This window comes from Ctenopharyngodon idella, chromosome 13 (assembly GCF_019924925.1).
Source record: "Ctenopharyngodon idella isolate HZGC_01 chromosome 13, HZGC01, whole genome shotgun sequence".
Taxonomy (NCBI): domain Eukaryota; kingdom Metazoa; phylum Chordata; class Actinopteri; order Cypriniformes; family Xenocyprididae; genus Ctenopharyngodon; species Ctenopharyngodon idella.
In genome coordinates, this window is record NC_067232.1 from 29,949,657 (window position 1) to 29,961,001 (window position 11,345).

Sequence of the window (11,345 nt, forward strand, 5' to 3'; positions counted from 1 at the left end):
CATTCTCCTAAGCATTACTGCAGCAAAAGCAGAACATGTAAGCAGAGCATGTAAAACACTGAACACACTTTATATTAAGTGTCTTTAACTACAGCTAACATTTGAATTAATTATTTGATACAGTTAGCCATACCTATGGTCGCAAGTTCTGTCAATGCCAACATAGTTCAACAATTCAGTTTCCCGAAAAAATAGTTCCAACGAATATTTGAACACAGTGTGCAAACGAGTGTGCATGTGCGTAAATGTGTGAAGGAACCCCGGAGTGTGACGGATGCGGGAACATCAAATACAGCAAAACAACAACAGTGAACAGTGAAAAAATCAGTGAAGTAGTCATCTGGCGCAATGTTCGTTACAGCAGCATCTCAGAGATTTGGAATTGATTAATTAGTAGAAGTTATTACTCCTCCACCTGCGTGTGACATCATTAACGACAGACCTATATTGATGAACCAATGTGGTTCAAACGACGGAAGTGTAAACATGTTACTACAGTTTCGGGAAACAGTTGTGACTTCTTGGTTAGTTTCTCCAAAGATTTGTCGTACTATAGAAGTTAATCAGCGAGTTACACTGTTGTACGTGAAACACACCCCTGAGTGGTGCTGGACAAAACTCACCTTTACAGTGCAGGGCTGCTGGGGAGTTCTGAGTGTCTTAGTGTGTTGCTATGAGGTTGCTATGGCTTTCTGGCTTGCCCTCAAGTCAGTGATATTTCTGGGTCCCTCACTCATTGTGTTTTCTGGTCCAGCAGGTGAAAATGGTGCATCCGATCACTTAGTAAAGTAGCTGCACACACACATGATCTGAGGAATGTTTAAATGTCATGTCTAAAGCACAAACGCTAAGTTGTTTAGTCATTTACTCCTGCTTATGGGTGCCAAATCAAATTAGGGGGAGCATTTGATCTTTAAATGTGTACAGCAAAAAAAATATTTTATCAACTTTTTAGTAGTTCATTAGTATATATACACACACATGCATACATGTGATGAGCAGGGCGGGGCAAGAGCCATGAGGGAACGGCGCGAGGCCGGTGATGCAAGTGATAATGAGCATCAGCTGCGCGTTGCACCGGTCTCGTATCTCTCATGGAGGAGCTCCGGAAGCATAAAAGGAGGAGCGACAACAGTGAAGGACGAGAGAGGACCAGGCCTGGACTTTATTTTATGTTTTGTTATGTTTGTGTGGCCAGCAGTTGTCCGTGAGGAACTGCCGGCATTTTACTTTCATTTTGTATATGTTTATTTTGTATTAAAGTTGTGTTTAACGTTCACCGGTTCCCGCCTCCTTCTTCCCGTATCAACTAACCTTACTACAATATATATATGTATATATATATATTAGATAGATAGATAGATAGATATATGTACATAGGCGGATTGGCCATCAGGCAATTCTGGCAAATGCCAGAGGGGCCAGACCATTTTTTTTATGTGGGCTGGTCAGTTTTACTTGTAATATATATAAATAAATAGTTTTTACAGGCCGACAATGCATAGGATGTGTTTTTATTGCTTGCACGATTTGACTATGGTTATAATAATATTAATAATAATAAATGTTAAGCATTTGGCCCAGTTGGCAACGGCCGGCCCGGTCTAGAGATGGGCCGACCGACCCGCCCCCTTTAGTTACTGTTGCTATGTATGACATATGTCGCTCTCACGCCACACATCATGTTCTCTCAGAGTGAAAAATACATTGGAGCAAAGAGGACACGGACAATGCGTCGACAGAAGAGAAATTTAAACAATAAATACTGTTTTGTGGCTCTTTAATGTGTCTTGACAGATTGCTGTAGCGCCTCAGTTCAAGCGGCCCGTGACACAACACACAATTTTTCAAATTCAAGTCCACGACATTAATCTAACTGCTTTGTTGGACATAAATGTGGATGTGGCGTTATGACTGGTTAGATCGTCTGTCAATTAAACTCCCTGCGAAGGACGTTCAGTCCAAATCAAGCACATCATTAGAGAGAGAACGCAAAACGGAAAAGGTTCAAGAAAGCAAAAAAAAGTCCGACGCTGCCAAATGCCTATAATTAACCGAACTCTTTTCAAAGGGTTTAAATTCAGCTGCTGCTGAAAAAAATAAAAAATACAGCTAGCTCAAGTCATTTTCATACAATTCACGGTAATTCTGCCAGTTAGCGCCAGTGTTTTTTATTATTATTTTTATTAAACAGTTGTAAGCTCTTCTTGAATTTTTGTCCCAGTCTGCCCCTGTATATATATATATATATATATATATATATATGTGTGAAAAAGTTAGGACACCCTATTGAATTCCATGGTTTTCTGTATCAGGACATAATAAAAAATCATCTGGTTCTTGGCAGGTCTTAAAATTTGGAAAATAAAACCTCAGATGAACAACAACACATAACATAACAAACCATGTCATTATTTATTTTGCAAAAATACAGCCAAGATGGAAAAACCATGGGTTAGGACACCCTATGATTCAATTGCTTGTGGATCCACTTTTAGCAGCAATAACTTGAAGTAATCATTTTCTGTATGTAAATGTATCTTTATCAGTCTCTAACTCCATTCTGGAGGAATTTTGGCCCACTCTTCTTTACAATGTTGCTCCAGTTTATTGAGGTTTGTGTGAATTTGTCTATGCACAGCTCTCACCACAGTGTTTCAGTTGGGATGAGGTCTGGACTTCGACTGGGCCATTGCAACACCTTGTTTCTTTTCTTTTTCAGCCATTCTGGTGTAGATTTGGTGGATATCTTCAGATCATTGTCCAGTTGCATGACTCAGTTTTGGCCAAGCTTTAGCTGTCAGATGACTGGCCTCATGTTTGACTCTAGAATACTTTGGTATACAGAGGAGTTCATGGTTGACTCAATGACTGTGAGGTGCCCAGGGCCCATGGCTACAAAACAAGCCTAAAATCATCAGCCCTATTCCCGCATGCTTGACTTTGGTATGAGGTGTTTGTTCTGATATGCTCTTTTGGTTGTCACCAAACTTGGCGCTGTGCATTATGACCAAACTTCTTCAGTTTGGTCTCATCTGTCCAAAGGACTTTTTTCCAGAAGTCTTGAGGTTTGTTCAGATGCAAACCTAAGCCGTACTGCCATTTTTTTTTAGAGAGAAGAGGCTTTCTCCTGGAAACCCTTCCAAACATGCCATACTTCTCCCGTCTTTTTCTAATTGTACTGTCATGAACTTTATCATTTAACATGTTAACTGAGGCCTGTAGAGTCTGAGGTGTAGTTCTTGAGCTGTCTGTAATTTCTCTGAGCATTGCAGCATTGTCTGATCTTGGGATGAATTTGCTGGGATGTCCACTCCTGGGAAGATTGGTGTCTGTTTTGAATGTTTTCCACTTGTGAATAATCTTCCTCAATGTAAATGATGGACTTCAAATTGTTTTGAAATGGCCTTGTAACTGTTCCCAGATTGATGGCAGCAACAATTGCTTCTCTAAGATCATTGTTGATGTCTTTCCCCCTTGGCATTGTATTAACACACATCTGAAGGCACCAGACGCTCAAACTGCCAGAACTTCAGCTTTTATAGAGGTGTTCACACTTGCTGGTGATCAATTAATCAAAGACATTTGATTAGCAGTGCCTGACTGTTACTTACACTCTTAATTCCTATGTTAACAGTAAGGGTGTCCTAAGATTGTCACCCATGGCTTTTCCATTTTGGCTTTATTTTTGCTAAACCAATAATGATACGGTGTGATATGTCATGTATTGTTGTTCATCTGATATTTTTTTTTCTAAATTTTAAGACCTGCCAAGAACCAGATGATTTTTTATTATGCCCTGGAATTCAATAGGGTGTCCTAACTTTTTCACATGACTGTATATAAATATATATAGACATACAGTCATGTGAAAAAGTATATATTAGTCACAGGCAATCCACACTCCAATCCAGAAGGGGGCGCACGCAGTAATGCAACGCTGTTTGCTAACTGCCACAACAGGAAAAAGAACAAAAGAAAAAGAACAGACGATCTATGCATAGATATGTTTACATGTAATCTCTCAACCAGTGTTTCAACCGCAGAAAGACATCAATAAAACAGCTTGAGAATAATATCTCACGTAGCATTGCATTTACCTCAGGTCAGTCATTTAGTGTCCACAGCATGTTAGTTCACTAGAGAAATTAACTCTAGAGGGAGCATTTCACTAAATATATGCACTGTTAGTAATGTCTTAATTATTTAATATGTTTAAATAAAGGCAGCGGCTATTTACACTAAATACACTAAATGACAATAGCAGCATTTTCTTAGCGATATGCTATTTACACTAGGTGAAAATAGTGATAAATTCTATTTACACCATGTAAAAGTATCAGTTCTTTGCAATAAGAGTAAATAGTAATTAGATGCTATCTATACTTTCTATTGGCAGATACTATTTGCATCTCAGTATTTTTGTACATTTACAGGATGCAATAATATCATAGAGTGTAAATGATTATATTTATTAAAATTATTAAATGGATGCTGCCTTATTGGGAGAATAAAAACCCTCCCTACACCTTCCCTTAACCCTACCCAATAAACACTTTTAATATTATTAAACACTCGTTCGCAGTTTATTTCCAATTTTAGAACATTATTTTCATTTTTATTGAAAATAAATGTGAGCTCGGCAAAAGGCTTTTACCCGCGTCGATTGCGTTAAAAGCAAGGTCTGCGAGCCTTACTCACTACTGCTGCGCCACTGAAGATGGTGAATTCCATGCTTCTTTTTGAAAACTTGAGTGGTCCAACCGGAAATTGGTGGGCGGAGCTAGTGTAAATAGCGTGTGCCAACAAGGGACGCTATTTGCACTTAGTGTAAATAGACACTCCGTTAAAGAAATTTGTCATGAAAACAAGTTATTACAGTAACTGTGTAAATGATTATATTTCAAAAATGAATTGGAGAAGAAAAATAATTGAAAAATAATTTACATGTTTTTTTGTGTGTGTGTTGATTATTATATCTAAAAATAATTAGATATACTGAACTGAATTCAATAGTTTGGGCTCTGTTGTTAATTGTAACCTTTAATATTATAGTAATGTGCAAGAAAGGGCTCCTGAATATAGTTTACAGCATTAGCTGAGATAGATTTTTAAGAAAATGTTACTTATAATTGAATTTATTTAAAGATACACAATTTTTTTCAATAAACCACTGTTTAATAAAAAATAAGAAAAAAGAAGAAATATTATGTTTAGTTTTCTCTCCTCGCCTGAACCCTGACTCCAATACCGAGGTATGTACCCAACCGTCATATTTGTGTACGTTACGCCCCATATATATATATTACAGCACACACACACACACACACACACACATATATATATATATATATATAAAACTTCATAACTTGTCTTTAAAACTCCACTGTAAACTAAAGTTAAACTAAAGCCCTTCATACAAAAAGTCACTTGAACTTATAGAAGGGATCTTATTTTAGCAGGTTATTGGTGAAGTATCACAAGATGGATTTGAACCTGCAATACCTGCCTACATGAGCGCCACAGCCTACGTAGTACTCAATCATTTTATTAATGAATATCACACACACACACACACACATTATATATATATATATATATATATATATGGGAATAATAAATGCTGATACATATATCATCATTCAGAGACTGTTCGGACATCTGCTGAACAGCAGAACAAAGAGCAGCAGGAGAAACACAGCAGTCCTCAAAGAGCAGACATGTCTCTACAGAGCTTCCCTTCACATCTCTCCACACACACACACACACACACACACACACATCATTCACTCAATACAAGCCTGATCAGGCTCACAGCGATTCCTCACATACTGCTGCTGTAAACACAAGACACATGCGCGGATGTGAGAGAACAGACGCGGCAGAGCTGAATTGTTCTTCTCTGCTGATGGCTTTAGGCTGGAGGTTCAGCACGTCATGCATCTATCTGAGAGTGAACGCATACAGTGCCCAAATAAACACTAAACCTGTGAATTCCCTAGAGCACACAGACTATCTGTATGTGACGCGACACTGTCTCTATATTTACTTAGAAAAAAGTATCTGGTGAAATTCTGAGTGTAGGAGGAGAAACGACTGAACCACAAAGCCGCAGGTAATTCAAACACATCTGAAAGTTGAAGTTTGATTTTTTTTCTCTCTCTCGGAGAAACCGAATTCACTTGAAAGTGAGTGAAATGAGCGGTGATCTTACCTTTACAGCTGCTCGGCTGACGCGCACAGACGCTTTGAAAGTAATCGCGCGCGCTGTTGCTCAGAGCGGTAAAGGATTGCTCGACCTGTCAGTGTGTGTGTGTGTGTGATGCTGGAGGGGGGAAAGTCACTTCCTCCTTCAGTCCCACCCTAAACACACGCACAGCTGTGAACAGTCATCAAGGTCACGACCAAAACTCTCCATCTTACAGTATGTGAGTCCTTCTGGCTGCACAGAACATCAGCATGTCTCCATCATAACGGAAGCTAATTTGCTGGCCATTCAGAACTTAAAGCAAAATATATATATATTTTTGGAAATTAACCACAATAAAATAACAGCATCGCTCCCTGCAAACCTTCATGGAAAGTTAAACTGTACTGTCATGCCTGCCTGTGTTTGTGTTTTGCTTTAGTTGGACTTTGAATTAGTTTTGCATTCTTCTCATTCCAGTTTCCTGTTTTCTTTGTTTGTGCACGTCTGTTGCCATGGTTTTTGATTGGCCCTCACCTTGTTAATGACCTCGTTTAGTCCCTTGTGTTTCTCTCTGTATATAGCACTCATTTTCAGTTATTCTTTGTCAGATCTCGTCTCACTATAGTGTTGTTCTGTTTCCAGATAGCCTGAAGAAGTGTTATTTCGGGCCAAAAATTTAATAGAAAATTCTGGATGCATTTGGCCGAAAACCGTAACCAAAATGACTTTTTAATAATTATTTATTATTTTAAATTACTTTTTTTTGTATAATTGTATATTAATATTAGACTTTTTAATTTTAATAATTTTTAATAATAATGATTCTGATTTTTAAAAATACAAGCCAATTAAATAAAATAACCACGCTTATAATGAAAGTGACACACTAAAATTAGATAGAAAATGTATTAATATTAGTTTTTCTCGACCAATTTGACACATTTCTCCAAAGTAATGTAACTGCCCTCAAAACAGTTAACACAGTGATCTAAACACTCTTACCTCAGCCGAACAGTTCCACTTCACTGCAAAATAAAGCACTGCATTTTTTTCTAGTAATGCATTTATTAAAAGTAAAGGCTAACATCAAAACTAACATCAAAAAGTGTTTCTCTAATGATTTTGTAATGTAATGTAATTTATTGTAATGTTTTTCCAACAGGTATTTAAAAAAAAAAAAAAAAAAAAATCTTTTCAAAACTGATGTAATGCATATATTTGATTCATGAACAATGTGTTTAAACAAGTTTCAGTTGTTACACAACATTTCAAAGTGTTTAAATTCATTTTTTTTAAAAAACTTTTTTGGGTGGTACAACCAAATATTTTATTTTATCAGTATTAGAGAGATATCTACAACCCTTTTCACTCTGCCACAGTGATCTATTGGGTCCTCTGGATGTTGCATTACAGTATCAGGCTTAACGTTATTACCTTGTCAGTTGATAATAAAATATTTGCAGTTGTGCCACTGTGATGATGAACATGTAGGCAATCATCACGTGAACATCAGTTCACAGTGTTATTGTGTATTTATTTATGGGTTATGTTATGATTTGACATGGGTTTTCATATGTTTATTGTTTAATACATTTCATAGTCTTAACTCATCTGTCCGGTCCTGTATTTGGGAGCATCATGATGACGTCACGTAAATATCACCAATTACTCTTAATTAGCGATTATACCATTTATTGGGACAGATTAATGTGAATGCGTTGAAATGGCCATTGTCTTATTTGTAATATGTATGGTTTATATTTGATCAAAGATAATATTTATGCTTATGTTTACATGTTGACATGTGCATCTGAACAACATTGTTGCTGTATAATGGTGTATTTCTTGTCATGGGTGTTAATCGACCCCTATGGGTGGTAGAATCCGCTAGTGTATAGCGGGAAGATTGTATACAAACTGGGTATGTTTGGGGAAGGGGGCTAGTCGGGCCATTGACGCCAAGGGCTGTTGCTTGTCTGAAGATTAGTAATGTCGTGTTTTGCTGCTCTCAGCATGTTTGTTTTGTACAGTTTAATTTGTGTATTTTCGTTGGTTTGTTTATTTTTTTTCCATTATTTTGAACTTTGGTTTGGAAGAGCACGTGTGACGAGGCAGCTGTCCTAAATAAAACCACTGGGATGTGAAGAATTGCTTTGTTGTACTCTACTTTTTCCATCTTTACGGCCATACGGCAAGAATACACGAGACAACTCAGGTTAGCTGTAAAGCCTACAGACACCCGACCTCTGGTGGCAGTAGTATGTCAACTAAAGGTGTCAATGGTCGTAGCAGCTCTCCGACAGCCACCCTGACATTTGAGAATATACAAATTGACGGGCAAAAGTTTTTAATTTTCTCAACAGCTTTAAGACTACAGATATTTATAAAAAGTTGTTTGTATGTATATTAAAACATAACATTGTGCCTAAGTATTTTATCTTGAATTTCTTATAAATAAAACCATTTCTTATTAAAAAAAAATAAATAAACAATATGCTTTAACATAAGTTGAAGAAGTCTTTCAAATAATTTAATATTTAGAAAGATAAATGTTAATTAATAACTTGATTATAAATCACTCAAAATATATATATTGAAGCGGCAGTGGATTCCAGAATCCACCCTTCACACGTCTCCTCCACCCCTCCACCCTGCTGTCCACTTTCACTATGTCTATATCTTCTTACAATTTCTCCTCTTGCTCTTTCCACTACTCCAGTGTCCTCCACTATACTCAGCTCTTCTCCTATCCTTCTTTTTTACATCCTCCTCTCTCCTCATGCATGATCTCATTCTATCTGTTCCACTCTTCTTTTCTTCTCATTACACCCCATCCTCTACCCACACCACCACCTCTACGCTTACACCTCTTTATTTTCCCATTCTCTTGCATATTTTCTTACTCTATGTATACTTTCCTTTTTATATTTTCCCTATTACATAATGCAATTGTGATAAATGCATAAACATTTGGGAAAACTGCATTTCCTGTGTTGTGTGTATTATTAATCAAGCAGATCTCAGTTTGGGGCTAATTGAAAACACACCATGTGCATTTGATAATATGACAAATTAGTTTTGTACAAATGGTACATAAATGTTTGTGTTTGTGTTGTGTAATAAAAATAGCTGTGATTGATTTTTTTTCCTGGTATATTAAAGTTTTGGTTGGATGTATGAACTATTATGAAAACATCTGAGAATTTTGTGCGTAGTGTTTTGAGAAAATGGTTCACATGATTTGCAATTTGTGTGAAATGAATGAAAATTGTTTAGGACAATTACAAAGTGTTCAGATCACTGAGTTAACTGTTTTGAGAACAGTGATCCGAGTTTGGAGTAATGTGTCAAATTGATTGAGGAAAACTGCAAATATCAATATATTATTCTTCATTCAGTTCTACGCAACAGAATCAGATTTAACAGATTTATTTTTTGGCCAATTATCCAAATAATGTATAGTCCTACAGAGTGGATCAGTGAACGAGAGGGTAGCATCATTTTACCAGCGTTGGCCAGCACGGCTATACCACACCATGTTACAGCACAGTAGGGCTATTGCAAACAGAAACAAGTATACTATATTTCATGTTGGCGCATTATTTGAGCAAACTTTGCTTTTCCGATGAGCGTGAGCGGTACATGAGTTTCAAGTTTCATGATGTCTGTACAGTTATTTCTGTTGTATCTGGATCTAGCAACAGCAGCTGCAGTGATGCTGTCATCACACAGCGGTCATTTTTGCCAGTTGGCAATTGGCTCTTTTATTTGGAAGGAAAAACTAGAGCTGTCATATAGGGCATTCCAGTTTCTTATTCATTTTTATATACAGACTCTGGCCAAATGAACCAACATGGTGTGGTTATGATTCCAGGCTGCATCACAAGTCAGATTATGGATTGGTATAATTAAAAATATTTCATCCAGTTCCTTCTGCTTGAAGATTGGGCTAAATTAGGAGGAGATGGTCGAAGATGGTCATAGGGTCTGTGCAGTGGACTTCTGGTTCTCGTGGTCTTTGTTGAGGATCTGTGCCGATGGCTGTCATGTCGTCGAGGTCTTCACAAAGGATCTGTTTCTAGGGCTCGTCTAGTTGACAGTCTCTGTTGACATTCAGGGCTGTTGTGGTCATCCAGGTGCATGTAGTTAACTAATAGCCTAGGATCAAATTGTGTTTTTTAACTAGAGGCTTAGTAACAGCAAGCTTAAACGTTTTTAAGCTGGCTGGCGCCGCCATGTTTCTACAGTAGCCCTAAACAGACAAACTGCTCTGCAGAGTGTGTTTGCTTGACTGGCTACTCTCTGCTGTCTCAGACGACGACATCTTTGTCCTGTATTGGCCACCGTAGCTTCTCTATATTGCAATTTGCAAACTCACCACTAGATGCCGCTAAAATTTACACACTGCACCTTTAACAAGTTTAGACTTTTCTTCCTTTTCTATAGCAAAAAAAAAATAATCAAATTGCTCCTCAGGGGGTCTACAATGCACTGATGCAATACTGATGGTTGCATGGTTATAATTTTCCCTATGATAGTATCAATCTTGCAAGTAAAGAAATTCATAAAGTAAATTAAGCAAAGTAAGCAGATCTAGCAGGCATTTCTGTATGCAGTAACACTGTCCTTCCACGAAATGCAAAATACCTCTAGTTTTGTTTTCTTCCAGATGAAAAGAGATCCGATAGTTTCCATTGCAACACTGAGTTCTTCTAAACTGTCTGGTATGTCGAGGAGTAGAAAGTGATCAGGAAGATTATTTATTATTCAATTCAATTCACATTTATTTGTATAAGGCTTTTCACAATACATAGTGTTTTAAAGCAGCTTTACAGAAAATGCATGTCAACATTACAATTTAGAGTGATCTGTTATCAGAGGTGACTGTGTCCAAATTATCTAATTTCAGAAATGTACATATACAAATCACGCAGTTAGCTAACAATGTATTCATTTAAGGCAGACTGGATATCAAAATCACCAACAATTAGTACTTTATCCGCATCCAGTACTAACTCTGATAGAAAATCAGCAATTCTTTGATAAAGTCTGTATGGTGCCTTGGTGGCCTGTATACAGTAGCCAGCACAAATGTCAAATGGGATTTATCACTTACACTAGACAACGTTACATAAAGCACCATCATTTAAAGGGT

At 37.2% G+C, this 11,345-nt stretch overlaps 1 protein-coding gene across 9 annotated transcripts in view; it reads right to left on the reverse strand.

Annotated features, from left to right (window-relative positions):
* vit (vitrin) overlaps nucleotides 1-6,408 on the reverse strand; it is a 32,284-nt gene extending 25,876 nt beyond the window's left edge. For 3 of the 9 annotated variants that reach the window (XM_051916042.1, XM_051916041.1, XM_051916040.1), the window contains exon 1: nucleotides 6,215-6,407. The gene's annotated coding sequence lies outside the window, so the exon portion shown is untranslated. Of the gene's footprint in view, nucleotides 1-6,214 lie in introns of all 9 variants that reach the window. The other 6 variants (XM_051916039.1, XM_051916043.1, XM_051916044.1 and 3 more) reach the window with 6 other exon arrangements.
* Between the last annotated feature and the right edge of the window lie 4,937 nt (nucleotides 6,409-11,345).